The following is a 16,842-nucleotide window of genomic DNA, read 5'->3' as shown; positions in this document are numbered from 1 at the left end:
TCTGAAGTGAATAGTTATGTTAGTAATGTAGGCTGACTCCTGTAACAAACAATTCCCAAATCTGAGAGACTGAAGACAATAAAATGCTTATTTCTTTATCACATCATGGTCTCATCAGGTGATTAAATAAGTGTCCTTCCTATTGGTCATTTAGGAACCCAGGTTCTCTTTGGGTGACATGTGTCTATAAAGTGGGGGAGAATGAATGGATTTTGAGGGATGACTAATTGCTGCCACAGGGATCCATTAATGGTATAATATAGCAGGAGGCCAGAACATGGGGAAATGGGGATGTGGGGATGACAAGAGATAAGGCTGTAGAGGCGTGGAGAGAACAGATCATAAAAGACCTTGAATGCCAAGTTAAGGAGGCTGGACATACATAAATGATAGAGGAATGAGGATAGGAATACAGTCTTTTTTTTTTTTTTCTTTAAGTTTTGAAAAGACACTCTGGCTGTAACATAGAGAGAATTTTGGAGAGATGCAAGAGGGTACCAGTTAGAATCAAATCTATTACATTAATCGAGGCAGAAGATGATGGCTTGAATCAAGGTGGTATCTAATAGAGAAAATTAGATGGCTCTGAAGGGAATATCTTCAGGACTTGCAGACTAATGGACTAACAAGAGCTGGTAAGAATAAGGGTGGGGACCATAATTACATCCTCCCAACAATTCTCTGACATGGGGAAACTAAGGAGGAGGGTATAGGAAGTGGGCCAAAGTGGGGGATTATAAATCAGGGTTTGGCTTCATTGAGTTTCAGGTTACTTGGGAGTTTTCCAGTGAAGCTGTCCAGTTGGTCTTTGGTGAAAGAGACGTGAATTTCAGAAGACAAAGATCTATACTAGAAGTATGGTCCCACAGTGTACAAATGGCAGTTAGAGCAATGGGAGTCACTAAAAGGATACCATGTAGAAAAGATACCATGTAGAATGAGAATAGAGTAGACCCAAGACAGAGGCTGGTGGAGCATTAGTGTACATCATATAAAAGAGGGATCACAAAGGAGGCTTAAAGAGTAGCCAGAGGACTCAGAGAGGGTTCAAGAGAATGTGATATCAGAGAAACCAAGGAGACACGATTTCAAAAAGGACAGTCTAGTCAACAGTGTCATGTAAGAGAAACTGCAAAGAGCATCACTGAACTTATCCACAGTGACTTTACAAAGACCAGTTTGTGTGTCTTGGTGGGAGCAGAAGCCAGACTGGGTGGACTGATAGGAGGGTGAAGGCTATGGAGGCATATAACAAGTGCACACCACTCTTTCAAGAAGTCAGTCTTCAAAGAGGATGAGAGAAAGAGCCAGTAGCTTGGTGGAATATGAGGCTGAGGAATTTTGTTTTATGTACATAATGGGAGAAAATTATGCATGACTGCCAACTAGAAAATGAGGTTGGGTGAAGATAAAGGTGAGAAAGGGCATAATAAATGGAGGTGGGAAAGGAGTCAAGAGCATCATGGATGGGATTAGTCTTGAATATGAGTTCCCTTCCCCATGAGTCATTTCCTATGTGGATGACTAAACAATAGAACTATATTTCTTATACTGAGGGGAAATACGTTTCCTTGTAACTCTCATCTATTAGTCTTATTTCTGCTTCCTCAGCTCTTACATGGCTGCAATCCTGTTTCCTCTTCAGTTTCTTCTGTAAACATCCATAGTTCCTTCAAACATTTTTCATATGATTTGATCTCAAGCTTTCATTTGAGCAATGTTCAGCTTAAAATGTCAAGCCCAGAACTGTCAAAAAATTTTCCAGATGTGGTTTGGCATATGCAGTACCAAGCCCACTTTTATGCTTTCTTTCTTAATCTGAATATTAATGTATTTAGTATTACACAATAATTGCAATTATGAGCAATTATTTTTTTCCTAAAAATGTCACACTATACAAACATTTCTTATGTGCTTATAAATAATTAAGACCCCCAAGTCTTTTTTCCAGAAACTGCTTTTTAACCAGGTCTTCCATGTTAAAAGCTTAGCATGGGCCTCAAGTTTCTCTTTGCTAGTTTTGACTTATTCCAAGCTGTCGCCTTATTGGATAGGAAATGGACTCTGACATCCAGTATATTTTACTCTCTCCCAGTCAGTGCTATCAACTTCAACATTCACAATGCTGTTGTGGGAGGCAGAATTCTAAGATGACGCCCATGATTTTCATCCCCTGGTATCCACACTGTGGTGTAGTTCTTTCCCCTTGAGTGGGGGTAGAATCTGGGATTTGCTTCTAGACAATAAAGTATGGCAAACATGAAGGGATTTTGCAGATGTAATGAAGGTCCCTTAGCAGTTGTCTTTGAGCTAATCAAAAGGGAGATTATCCTGGGTGGGTTTGACCTACCCAGAGGAGCCCTTTAAAAAAGGGTCCAGACCTTCTGGAAGAAGAGACCTGAAGCAGGATGTCTCTTCTGATGATTTTGAAGAGGCAAACAACCGTACTGTAAACAACCTATGGAATGGGTGGTCTCTAGGTTGACAGCCTCAGTTCTCCAACCGCAAGGAACTTAAACTCTGCCAACAACCTGAATGAGCTTGGAAGAAGTCCTTGAGTCCTATGATGAGACCACTGCTCCTGCCTTGATTGCAGAGGACCCCTCTAAAGCCCCAGAAAATGGTGAGTTAATCAATGTACATTGTTCTAAGCCACTAAGTTTGTTTTTCATTTGTTATGCATGATAGGAAATGAATGTACTTGTCTTCAGCATTACCGGCCATGTCTTGGGTAAGACAGTTGGACTGCACAGGGAGAGAGCACCATCTGTTTGAGACTCCCTCCTCCACTTTTCACCTGTGGCTTCCATAGCATCCCTGATGCTATTTGCCCATCCAGGCTAATGAACTTGTCTTGGTGAGAGGTAGAAAACATCATCGCAGTGCACTGAGCCAGAAAAAAATAGAGGACATACTGAAAACCAGTTATGCTCGTATTGTATACTACTGTGGTACTTATTAACCGTCCCGCTGATTCATTCTGTGACAAAGCATCTGAATCATGCATTAGCAGACCGTCTCTGTCATTGTGAGAGCCATTTGCCTCAAAATAGAGAATGTCTGTTAATATTCTGGGCACACTTGAGACTCTTGACTGAAAGGCCAATCCTGCCCTCTCATTAGTACTTTGTGGGTGTCAAGACTTTCATTAAAATTCCACTTCCTTTAATGTGGTCACCTTGGCATGCTTTTTGAATGAGTTTAGGGAGGATTGGTTTTTCCAAATACTAGGCAAGAATGCAGAAAGTAATTGGATTTGGTATACTTTGTAGCATTTCATCAGATTGCGTTGAGAAGAGCTCTTAAAGAAAGACTTTATTTAAATCAGAACAAAGCGGGAGATTCAGCTGGAGGCACTGATGAGCTTCTATGGGATTCTATGACTGATGCTGCATGTCTGCACCAGGCTTCCATGTAGATGGATATTATGACATTAGTGTGTATAAACTCCACAGTGCTGAGGGAGGAGGGGAAGATGGTCACCCCACTCCATTTAAGAACGTTTGTAGAAATGTAGTGAGAATCCAGGAGGCTGAATGGATTTTGTTTCTTCATGAACAAGTGAGCAGAAAACTTCAGTTTTTGGGTGATTCTGTATCTCAGAGATGCTTTTAGGCAATAGCTCTGGACCCAGCATAAGCAGGCTGTCTCAACCTTAGCACTACTGACATTTAGGGCCAAATAAATCCCTTTGCTTTTTTTTTTCTTTCTTTTCATTTGTTTGTTTTTGAGTTAGGGTTTCATAGGGTCTCACTCTGTCACCCACACTAGAGTGCAGTGGTATGATCGCAGCTCACTGAAACCTCGAACTCCTGGGTTCAAGCGATCTTCCCACCTCAGCCTCCCCAGTAGCTGGGACTACAGGTATGTTCCACCATGCCCAGCTAAGTTTTTCTATTTTTGTAGAGACAGGGTCTCACGATATTGGCCAGGCTGGTGTCGAACAACTGGACTCAAGTGATCCTCCCACGTTGGCCTCCCAAAATGTTGGGATTACTGGTGTGAGCCACCACACCTGGCCCATGTAGTATAAATTTCAAGAAGTGAGTTAGGGCCGGGCGCGGTGGCTCACGCCTGTAATCCCAGCACTTTGGGAGGCCGAGGCGGGTGGATCACAAGGTCAGGAGATCGAGACCATCCTGGCTAACACTGTGAAACCCCGTCTCTACTAAAAATGCAAAAAATTAGCCAGGCGAGGCGGCGGACGCCTGTAGTCCCAGCTACTCGGGAGGCTGAGGCAGGAGAATGGCGTGAACCCAGGAGGCGGAGCTTGCAGTGAGCCGAGATCGCGCCACTGCACTAACACTCTTGATTTATATTGTCCAAATACTCCTCAAAAAAGTTGTATCAATATTCACTCCCGACAGTGTATGAGAATCATTTGCTGCTTAGTATTCACATAGTTAACATTCACTGACACTGCATATTTTTTAAAGTATCAGGAATATATCTTTAAAATTATCACTAATTATAAACTTTTCAATTTTGTATTTCTTATTTGAATATGAGTTTGCCTAATGACCAGGGAATTCACACTTACTACTACCAAAAATAAAAAATAGTCACATTGAAAACCCAGAGAAAAGTGAGCAAATATGGTTTTCCTGTCTGAGTTTTTGCTAATGCTTTCCTAAAATCTACCGTCCTGCTGGGACCATCCCTACAATTTCCAATCTAATTCCAACCTTCTTATAGGAGAGATGTGATCAAGAGCATGTTTGTTCAAGAGTTTCTACTGCACACACAAAAAAACAGAGGATTGAATTGTCATTGAGCCAATTTGTTTTTGCCAATAATTGGGAAGAGCCTCAGATATCAACAAATCAAATACTTAGAGAGAAGGCTGTTGAAAAACTGGAAAGAAAGACCTAAAATGTCATGAATTTGTCCATGGACGTTCAGTTAATTATTCACTGTAAGAGGTAATTTTCGATTCATCAAACCACTATCTATATTTATTGTTCTCAAGGAGGGTGAAGCATCAGCTTCTAATTAAGGAAGCTAGCCTGGCTAATCTAACAAAATGGAGGTAAGAGGTTGAAGCCATTTACAGAACTTAGTTTCCTGCTGTTCATTCTGAGTTGCCCAAGCTTCCTGATAGTAATGAAATTATCTTCAGGTGGAAGACCAAGGCTTGGGAGAGAAATTGAGCACGGAAAATCAATACTAAATTTCAGTGGTTCCTGACCAGAACATTAAGCTCCTTTTTATGACTCAGAAAGAAACAGATCCAAGTGACTCAGTCCCTTCTCCCTGGTTGGTGGGTGACATCGCAAACAATATTAGATTTTGGTTTCTTTAAAAACTATACAATTCACTCAAGTCTGAGAGGTTACTTTTTTCCAATGGTATAAATACAAGATTTTCATCTTTAATTGGGTTGGCATTTTCATTAGGTATTAACTTTGTTCATGAAAACGAAGATGAAAGCAATTATTTAGGCTGCAGCCTTTTGAGAGGATAACACTTGTCAATAACATCAGAGAGTGCTGGCAGTGAGGAAGGTCAGAAATGACCTCCTCTGATCTTTTCTCACAGGATGTGCTATGAATTTGATGTTGTTAAGTATGTTAGAAAAAGAAAAATGAATGTAGTCCAGTTTGGAAAAGGTTTTCTTTCAAATCTTGTAAGTAGATGATCTAAATATTTTTTCTTCTTCAAAATTGCTGAAGATCCGTTTTACAATTTATATGTATCCATACGTTAATTGCATTGATATGTATGTATATATTTATTTGTATTCACATTACTCTAGAGCACTGGTTGCCAAACTATGGCCTGAGGGCCGAATGCAGCCTACCACCTGTTTTATTTTCTTTTGAGACTGAGTCTTGCTCTATTGCCCAGGCTGGAGTGCAGTGGCGTGATCTCAGCTCACTGCAACCTCCACCTCCAAGGTTCAAGCGATTCTCGTGCCTTAGCTTCCCGAGTAGCAGGGATTACAGGCGTGTACTACCATGACAGCTAATTTTTGTATTTTTAGCAGAGACGGGGTTTCACCATGTTGGCCAGGGTGGTCTCGAACTCCAGACCTCAGGTGATCCACCCACCTCGGCCTCCCAAAGTGCTGGGATTACAGGCGTGAGCCACCACAACCCGGCCCTGTTTTCGAAAATAAAGTTTTATTGGAACAAGGCCATGCCCATTTGTTTATGTATTGTCTGCCTGATTTTATGCTACAATGACAGAGTTGAATAATTTTGACAGAGACTATATGGCCTTTTGTAGAAAAAGGTTTACATATCCCTGTTCTAGAGCCAGATCTTTGTACTTGGCACATATTTGAATCAGAAGAGAATAAGTATTCATATAAAAATCTCTATTTATGAATATGAAAGGCCCTTGTTGACATGGAGGAAAGAATGCGTAGAAGCATGAGAAGCTCAGAATGTTATTAGAGGCCTCTAATAAAGAGTTGAAGAGAAAACTGATACTAAATCGTCAACTGACAATTAATGAAAACTTTACCAAAAAGCCTATGAACATGCATATGCAGTTGGCCTTCTGTATCTGTGGGCTCTCCATCCATAGATTCAAGCAAAATATTAAAAAAAATAAAAAAAAAAATAATACAATAACAAATAATACAAATAAAAATCCAACATAGTATTGTTATAGCTAGACAGGCATGAGCAGGGGCAGGAGAGGGCTCTCGCCCCCACCCACTAGAAATGTAGGCTGATGGTTTGGCAATTATTGCTTTGCCTCTCTAAAAATGACAATTTGGCAGCCAGGAAAAGACAAGCTCCTGATAGTCCACGCCTGTTAACATTAAGTGTTCATTGAATGCAGGCCCCAGGGAGAAGCATCTTCTTGGCCATGCATGTTAAGAGACAAAATGACAAAGTATGACGTTCCAGGGACACATGCCACCGGAGAAAGGAAGAAAGCCTCAGATGGGCAGGCGTATAACTCCCTAAACACACTGCGCATGCTCAGTTCCCAAGGGTAAGGAGGGCACCGTGCACGCTGAAAGCCCACCCTAAGGGAAGAATCATGGGAAAGAGGCGAGCCCATAACGTCCCAGGGTCAAGGTTAAAGGGGTCTCTTTTCTCTCCTTGACCTTAAGGAACCTACTTGGCTGTCTTCCAAGTGAATTTTCCTTGCTTTCCTGTTCTAAAGCTTTTTAAATAAACTTCCATTTCTGCTCTGCGACTTGCCTCAGTCTTTCTCTGCTTTACGCCCCTCAGTCGAACTCTTTCTTCTGAGGAGATAAGGGCTGAAGTTGCTGTGGACTCATACAGATTCACTGCCAGTTACTCAGGGTTGCTCGGATCTCTGCTACCAGAGCAATTTACAGAGCCTTTACATTGTATTAGGTATTATAAATAATCTAGAGATTACTTATAAACTCTTTAGTATAGAGATTAAATTATAAAGAGATTACTTAAAATCTCTGTAATTTAAAGTATATGGGAGTATGTGCATAGGTTATATGCAAATACTTATGCCATTTTATATAAGGGACTTGAGTGTCCTTGGATTTTGGTATCCATGGGGGTCCTGAAACCAATCTCCTATGGATATCAAGGGGCAACTATACTGAACTGTCCCATAGAACTTATGTTTATGGCCTTTTAAAATAAACATAGGAGTTGACCCTCCTGTTCTTAAAGCTTGAAACTTATAGTTGTCTTATGTGAATTCCTTCCTCAGGAAACCGACCCTCAGGCCTTCCAGATAGTAAGTATCAAGAAACTGAAACTCACCAGATCTCTGCATTCAGACAATGAGACACCAGACCCTTCATTTGTCATAATTACTTCCTTACCCCTCCTTAATTCCTGTTTTCCCCTTATGTAGCTGCATTCCTTCTCCACCATATAAACCCCCAATTATAGTCAGCTGGGGAGATGGATTTGAGACTGATCTCCCACCTCCTTGGTGGCAGCACCTGAATACAGCCTTTCTTCCCTGGCAATACTCATTGTCTCAGTGACTGGCTTTCTGTGCAGCAAGCAACGGCACCTAGACCAAACCTCTGGCATTTCAGTAACAGTATTAGGGATTCAATGTAATTCAATTAAAGACATTAAACAAATAATATTATGTGGCAGGCATTGTGCCAAGCCATGAAGGTTACAAGATGAATGACTCACGGACCTACCACATGAAGAACTAAGAAATATTTTTGGAGGATTTCATTCTCCAGAGCTGTAATTGGCTAGAGCACTGATCAGCTACACCATTGAACTGGTACATTGTGCAAAGGCAGAAAAACTGATCAAAATTGAATACCTCATCCTTCCCCTCAAACCCACTTTTCTGAATGTATTCTCAGTTTTGAGAGCGACATCACCACTAGCTGGCCAACTGGGTTGTCAACTTCTTTGCTTTCTCTTTCCTGTGCTGAAATTTGCTTCTCACTTTGCCTCACCTGGCTCCTTGAGGTACTACTTCAGGATGTCTCAGAAGATCCCATGACCCATCTCTTCTTGTTTCCACACCAGCACTAGTCTGAGTTATGTAGCTGCCATGTATGTTCCCATAGATCCTGGTGCATACTTCTCATAACAGGGTCCCTGCTACTATGTTACTACTATGTTAAACTATTCACTGTGTTAACATAAACTATTAATTGTGTTAATAGTTTCTTTACATGATAGTGAGACAGCCAGGTGCAACGGGGTCTCCAGAGAAACGCCAACCAGCCTGTGCACTGGGAAGAACGCGCACTCAGGTGGAGCCACAGAAGCTTGCGTGTTTGCAGGGGAAGGAGCCTGGCCCCTCCTCTTTCTGGGTGGAAACTGGGATTCAATCTGCGAGGCAAGAAGCACACTAGCAGGACTCCGGCTTTGTGGAGGGTCCCTGTTTCCCTTTTTTCCAGTTTGTGTCCAATAAATTCCATTTTCTCTCACCCTTCAAAGTGTCTGCGAGCCTAATCTCTCATGGCCGTGTGACAAGAACCCGGCTCTTAGCTGAACTAAGGAAAAAGTCTTACAACAAGAGGAGGCCATTTTCACATCATGTAAAACTAGAAAGTGGTAATGTTTATATGGAATGTGGTAAATGGACATGGCCAAAGGTAGTGAACTCAGGTTTTCAGCTGCCTCACGGTCAGTGCATGTGTGAGTATATACATATTTGCTTATTAATTAATTCCACCGATATTTATTAAGCATTCTCTTTCTACTGGACACTGTTATATGTGCTGGGGATATAGCATTGAAAAAGGCAGGCAAAGTTTGTGTCCTCACAGAATTTGCATTCCAGGAGTTTAAGGTTGCAGTGTGCTATGATGTCACCACTGCACTCCAGCCTGGGCAACAGAACGAGACCCTGTTTCTAAAGAGAAAAAAAAAAGAGAGAGAAATAAATGGAGACCAATGATCTACTTTAAACTCTACTCGGAGCAATTAAACTTTTATTCATGTTAGAAAATATCGTAAAGAGGTAAACTCTTCTAAGGTGTCACATAATTAATAAATTTACAATATAGAATACAGTCATATTAGAAATTCCATGAGAAGGGATGGGCGCGGTGGCTCAAGCCTGTAATCCCAGCACTTTGGGAGGCCGAGACAGGCGGATCACGAGGTCAGGATATTGAGACCATCCTGGCTAAAACAGTGAAACCCCATGTCTACTAAAAAATACAAAAAACTAGCCGGGCGAGGTGGCGGCCGCCTGTAGTCCCAGCTACTTGGGAGGCTGAGGCAGGAGAATGGCATAAACCCGGGAGGCGGAGCTTGCAGTGAGCTGAGATCCGGCCACTGCACTCCAGCCTGGGCGACAGAGCGAGACTCCGTCTCAAAAAAAAAAAAAAAAAAAAAGAAATTCCATGAGAAGAGAAATAATCAATTATATAAGGTGAGGTAATAAGTATTATTTTAAAAAGCAAGATGACACGGGTATTGAATGTGTAACTGGTGTTTGGTAAGGTGATCAGGGACAGCATCTCTGAAGACATAATGCTTGGCAGTTGCAGAGACCAGGATGAACAGAGGAGTGAGTGTGGGGTGGTTAGAACAGAATAAGAGAATGTCAAAGAGAAGGGAAGGGACAATTTATATAAAACTATTCAGCTCTGGGAAGGAGTGTATGGATTTTATTCTGAATATGATGGGGACAGACACTGGAGGATTATGAGCAGAAATGTGAGATGGTTTGATTTGGTTTTACAAAGTTTTCTAAGTTCGCTTTGCAGGAAACAGACCACGGTTATAGGAAAAGAAAGCAGAAAACCAATGAGGCGACTCTGGCAGTCAGGAGAGAGTTGGTGGACTTGGATGATTATGTTGACAATAGAGGCAGTGAGAAGAGGTCAGACATGAGATCTGTCTGAAAGTAGAGCTGCTAGGACTTGCTGAATAATTGACTGTGGGAATGAGGAAAATAGAGGGGCCAATCACACATGACTGCAAGGGTTCATGTCAAGTTATTCAGACTGGGTGTATGAACTAGCTATTTACACACACATACACATGCACACACAAATTTATCACACATGTCATTGACCCAATGGACTTAAATGAAAAACATTTATTAAAGAATTTAAATAATATTAAACATAAATTCTTCAATAAATGTAAAAATTTCTTTGTGCCACCTGGTCGTTATTTTATGAAATAAAAGTGTCTAAAGAAAATGTTGGCCCTTAGATTTTTTTTTTTTTAATTTTACCTCCTATCAGAAATACCTAATGTAGATGATGGGTTGATGGGTGCAGCAAACCACCACGGCATGTGTATACCTATGTAACAAACCTGCACGTTCTGCACATGTACCCCAGAGCTTAAAGTATAATACAAAAATAAAAATAATAATAAACGTTTACGTCCGATCATGGGTGAAGAAGTGAAGACCCAGAGAAGGGCTCAGAGGTTTATACTAGGTCACAATCAATATATGCCAAAACAGGTGGTAGAATCCCCTGCTTGTGTTTTCTTTACAAGTTCGGGTATAAATCACCTTGCCTTTTATGAAAGGCATTATTTTATTCTTGTATCTATTTAAAATAAAGTTTGAAGCTCAGCATGAGAAATTCACTCTTGGGAATAGTTTTAAAGTAGTGACTTAGGGCGGGGCCTGTTATCCCAGCACTTTGGGACACTGAGGCGGGCAGATCACCTGAGGTCAGGAGTTCAAGACCAGCCTGACCAACCTGAAGAAACCCCGTCTCTACTAAAAATACAAAATTAGCCGGGCGTGGTGGCGCATGCCTGTAATCCCAGCTACTCGGGAGGCTGAGGCAGGAGAATTGCTTGAACCTGGGAGGCAGAGGTTGCAGTGAGCCGAGATCGTGCCACTGCACTCCAGCCTGGGCAACAAGAGCAAGACTCCATCTTCAATAAATAAATAAATAAATAAATAAATATAAATAAAGTAGTGACTTAGTAGTTTGAAAAGTTCCCCATCATATATATACATACTTTTTAAAAAGTCTGTAATTCAATTTTACTTCCTGTCCCCCCTGCAAAAAAAAAAAAAAAAAAAAAAAAAAAGCATAAAATCCAATCAGTCCTACTTTGTTTAAATTCCACTTCCCCTTCTACTTTTAGTTATTCTATATGGAAATAATGTACTGAATTACTTTAAAATAGCATAAATATGTGTATATATGTGTATGTGTATATATATAAACTTCTCCTCCACAGAATACCTTTAGCCTTAAGTTTATAATCTACAGCACACAGATGGAACAAAATGTACCTGAATATATTAAATTTTCTTCCCCCAGAGATGAAAGGAGGAAGGAAGTTTAAACTCTGTGAATTTTTTTTCCTAACTGAGCATAGTACAGTCTTATTAACGATTCTCTTCCTTGTCATTCAGCACATCTTATAATACTAAACAGTCTTTTCTGGTGTTTTTCTTCTCATGAATTTCTAGTATTACTAAGTTCTTTGATGTAAGGTGTATTAATTGTATAAAAGCTTAGAAAAGTCTACGTCTTTACAATGTTTCCTATCATGAAAAAAATTTTAGTGGTTCAAATAAGTAATACGTTGAAAAATGGCAGTGTTGGTGGTGAAGTTTATATTAAAAATCTTCAAGATTCCTTCTCATTTGAAGGCACTATGAATCTCATCTCTATGACATTTGAGTTACCCTTCTAGACTAGATGGAGTATTACTTGGCACTAAAATTTAAATGTCATACCCTTTCATAAGCCCCTATGTCTTTAATTGTTTAATTGTGTCCTTTATGGAGATGCCCTCCCTCACCCAAATTAATTTATACTGAATTGAATTAAAGTATAGTATGCAACTCTCATTTCTCTAGGATTAAGAGGAGCTAATGGTGGGAGTTTGGTGGAAAGAAAGAGCTGTATAAAGAAGTTAACTACCTCTTTTTTTCTTTCTTTCTATTTTTTTTTTTTTTTTTTTTTTGAGATGGAGTCTCACTCTGTTGCCCAGGCTGGAGTGCAGTGGTGCAATCTCAGCTCACTGCAGCCTCCACCTCCCAGGTTGAAGCTATTCTCATGCCTCAGCCTCCTGAGTAACTGGGATTACAAGCATGTGCCACCATGCCAGGCTAATTTTTGTATTTTTAGTTGAGACGGAGTTTCACCATGTTGGCCAGACTGGTCTCGAACTCCTGACCTCAAGTGATCCTCCCGCCTTGGCCTCCCAAAGTATTGGAATTATAGGTGTGAACCACTGCACCCGGCTGAAGTTAACTACCTCTTAAAGCTTACTTTTCACTCAGCACCAAAACGATGAATATTATCGTTTGTGGTGAATTGGGCTGATAAAAACTGTGAAATTAAATGATTCAAATTTAGAGCTGTTGAGACTTTAAATTATTTTGAGCGTTGAGAATAATGTGGCTGTGTGGCCTGAGTCACACAGCATGCAGCTGCAACATCTGCTTTTTCCTGTAAATGATTAGGAAAGGCCTTGTGGAATCAGAGATAAGTACCCCCTCAGATCATCACCCCTTCGGCATGTTAAAGCAATCTTTCCAGGAATGTAGCAAGCTGTAACCAATCAAATGGTTATAATGCTTATACCGACCTTGTATAGAAAATGTTGCAACCCTGTTAACTGCCTGTGTAAGTGAAACCTTAACTTCTTCACTTTGGAGCACTGACCCCATTCCTTTAGTATCTGTATTACCCAGGTGGCTATCCTTAAGCTTTGCACCTGAATAAACTCTACACTTAATCATATTTTCTGAATCTAATTATTTAAAGTTGACAAAGTGCAAATGAAAAACACAGTTATTCATAGTTTTAATACATTGATCAGGACTTAGAATTTGCTAATGGGACACATGGGATCCTAGTCTTAAGTAGGGAGACATCAGCTGGGAAAATCAGAAATCAGCTGGGAACTGAGAGAAATCAGGACACAGGGGATTCCCATACAGAGGTGGATGAAGTCTATGAACATAGAGGACCAGAACCACCGGGATAAAAAAGTAGAACTTGGATACATTTCTCTAGAGCAGTGTGGCTGAGAGAAGATTCTAGTCACTTGTCTGCTTTATAAGACACCTTGACAAGTTAAGCAGCTGTGAGAGTTACTCTTTTGATTTTCCAGTCCTTCACTCTGCTGTACATATGCTACCCACATCTATACCCCAAACTGGCAAGTCTACTAAAAACTCAATCATCTCAAGAACCTCCACCAACATATAAAAATTTGTGCAAGTTCTCTTTAATTCTAAAAGAGGGAGATCAATGTGCCACGTTAACTACCTTTTCTTCTGAGGTACCTTTTTAAATAAATTAGCCTGCAGTCACTGTTCAAAAATTAGTGCCCACTGTTCTTAAATGAAGATGATTACTCTTGTTGCCCAGATCTGCAACAAGTATATTTCTTAGATAAATCTATTTAACAATAAGAAGACTCTGTTTTTCACTATTTAAAATTTTCAGAACGCTTATTTCATGAGTCCTGATAGCCACTTATATTTCACTTGTCCCTACTTTAATCATCTCATTCTTCTTTTTTTTTTTTTTTGTTTTAAACAGAGTCTTGCTCTGTTGCCCAGGGTGGAGTACAGTGGTGTGATCATGGCTCACTGCAGCCTCAACCTCCTGGGCTCAAGCAATCCTCCTGCCTCAGCCTCCTGAGTAACTGGGACCAGGTGTGTGTCACCACACCTGGCTAATTTTTTAATTTTTTGTACAGACAGGGTCTCATCTAACTACGTTTCCCAGGCTGGTCTCGAACTCCTGGGCTCAAGTAATCCTTCCACCTTGGCCTCTCGAAATGCTGGGGTTACAGGCATGTGCCACTGTGTCTGGTACTTCTTTGTTTTTTTGGGTTTTTTTTTTTTGGAATCCTTGGCCTACAACTTCATCCACAACAACTCCTTCACCCCTTCCACACACACAACCCTGCAAAGCTTCAGTCAACATTTTTCCTTATTCCAGCAAGGCTGTTATCTAGACTCTAGAGAAAGCACTATCAACATAGGAATAAAGGGGCAGCATTTGATATGTTTTGGGGATAGGCTTAAGGAGCCATTTTACCATGGTCCTATCTTTATATTAAAATCTGCTACCATAGCCTCTGATTGCTCATACGCAAACTGGGATTTTTTAAAAATACTCAATCCCTTTATCTCTGCAATTTCACTTTATAGGCTCAATTGGACCACCTTTTGCAGTTCACACAATGCTCTGTCTCCCTTCACTTGGGCTTTGCTTAAAAAAAAAAAAAAAAAAACAAAACCCAAGTATTCATTTTAAAAATGAGTGTATGTTTAAAATAATATAAATTTTGTGAGAATACTCAATTATCAATTCATATTTGATTGGGAAGAAACATGGGGAGTATTTTAGTTTGTTTTTTTTAAATACCCTATCTAACAAATTCACTAAATATTATTTGATCCTGATGATCACTATTTTTTATAGTGTTGATTAACTATAAAGGTATTTTAATAGTATTTCAGATCAGCCCTAAATAAGTATACTTACAGGAACTGGTCAAGTTTACCATGCGGTTGGTCTGTGTATCCACCTACAATTCACAAACACCCAGGAGGTTGCTTGGCTTCCCCAAGGCACTTCTAGAGGACTGACAAAGGAAACATGGGAACCAAAGACAGAGGGGAGTTAACAGCTGGTTTCCAATCTTAGGAACAACGACAACAAACCCACAAGTGGGAGAAAGTTGAAGGACTTGTTCCCAACTCTGGGCAAGAGGACAGAACAAGTGGCATCTAGGGATGGTGGGGTTGGATTCTCTATAAAAACACTTTGTTTAAAATGCATTGTTGCTTAAAACCTGGGCTTTTGTTTTTCTGTCATGACCAACACACTTTGATCTGTGTTAGGTAAGAGTTTTTCGAAGTTTTCCTATTTCATACACCAAGGCTCACGGAATTTTGGAGCTGAAAGGAATTTTGAGAGTATATGTTAGGCAAGGCCATACCTTTGTGCTGTCATCCATTACTTGAAGTAGGGAGAGGCATCTGGAAAAACATAAGATCAACATTATATTTAAAGGAGTTCAAAATTTGTCATTTTATTTTTATTTCGCTGTCGCCAGAATCTTGATTTTAGATCTCTGAATCATGCTTGCCAATGTCTTAAACGCAGCTTCAGGGAAAACAAGCTTATTATTCCCTGGCACTCTACTCTTTGCCTTCTTACCCACTCATTTGCTTCATGGAGGATGAAATTTGAGCTAGATCAGACTCTGAATGATAGAAGGGATTTTGACAGTTTGAGAAGGAAAAGAAGATAGCATAGTAGAGATGGCTACTTGTCACTCAATATTCAGACTACCCTTTCAAATGAACAGAACAAGCCCCTCTTATTCAACCAGTCCTATGTCCTCCCAGAATAAAGACTATATTTCTCCCAGCCTCCCTTGCTGCTATATGCGGTCATGTGGTTAAGTTCTGGCCAATATGCTGGCCAGAAAGATGGAAACTTATGCACTCTCATTCATCTCCTTCCTCATCTTCCTCCATCTTATTGATTAGAATGTGATTGTAGTGTCAAACTATCTTAGACCATGAAGATAATGACAGCATAGGGTATCACAGAAGATAATCAGAAGAGGCCTGGTTCTTGGGTGGCTTCATGAAGTAGATCTGTTACATCGTCCTTGGATCTTTTACCACTGGACTATTTCATGAGAAAGAAAGAAACTCTCATTGTGTAAGCCACTGCATGTAGCCAAACCTATTGACAAACTAATACAGGCATTTTAGTTAAAAATAATATGAGCAAAAGCTTAGAAATAGGAAAAATGGAGGCCAGATTTTAAAAAGAATAAGAATTTTTGGTTCCAAGTTTCTCTCACATACTCCATGTATTATCCAGGTGTGTTTTTAACAATCCAAATCTGATCAGATCATTCTCTCGTTTAAAACCTTGGGCCAAATTACTCTGGGAAACAGAAAAAAATCCTCATAAATGAATAGAGGATGATAATAATGATAGTTGGGGAAAATATTAATTTTGGGGATTGTAAAAATCCTGCTCTAAATATTTGAATTTTGAATGATGTCACGCATGGTTTGAATGCGTCTGCCAAAGTTTATGTGTTGGGAACTTAATCCCCAGTGCAACAGTATTGAGAGTGAAACCTTTAAGAGGTGATTAGGTCATGACGGCTCTGCTCGCCTCTCATGATTTGGTTAATGCCTGTATTGAAGGAGTGGGTTTGTTATTGCAAAAAATGAATTTGTTATAAAAGCTAGTTCAGCTCTCTCTTTCTCTCTTGCTCTTCTGCTTTCCCCCATAGAATGGTACAGCACAAAGGCTCTTGCCAGATGCCAGCACCATGCTTTTGGACTTCCCAGCCTCCAGAATTGTGACCCAAATAAACTTCTATTCTTTATAAGTTATACAGTCTGTGGCATTCTGCTTGAGTAGCACAAAATGGAGTAAGACAAATGACTTAAGACAATTTGTAAATTCCTAGCCTTCTC

General features: G+C 40.1%; 1 long non-coding RNA gene across 1 annotated transcript in view; it reads left to right on the top strand.

Moving 5' to 3' along the window:
• Window positions 1–9,272, top strand: part of LOC139360654 (uncharacterized) — a 166,463-nt gene extending 157,191 nt beyond the window's left edge. Inside the window, exons 3-4 of the long non-coding RNA XR_011618187.1 lie at window positions 7,657–7,683; window positions 8,591–9,272. This is a non-coding gene — a long non-coding RNA (uncharacterized lncRNA). The remainder of the gene's footprint in view (window positions 1–7,656; window positions 7,684–8,590) is intronic.
• The last annotated feature ends 7,570 nt before the right edge of the window (window positions 9,273–16,842 follow it).

This window comes from Macaca nemestrina, chromosome X, assembly GCF_043159975.1.
Source record: "Macaca nemestrina isolate mMacNem1 chromosome X, mMacNem.hap1, whole genome shotgun sequence".
Taxonomy (NCBI): Eukaryota; Metazoa; Chordata; class Mammalia; order Primates; family Cercopithecidae; genus Macaca; species Macaca nemestrina.
This window is presented reverse-complemented; position numbering and strand designations above follow the sequence as displayed.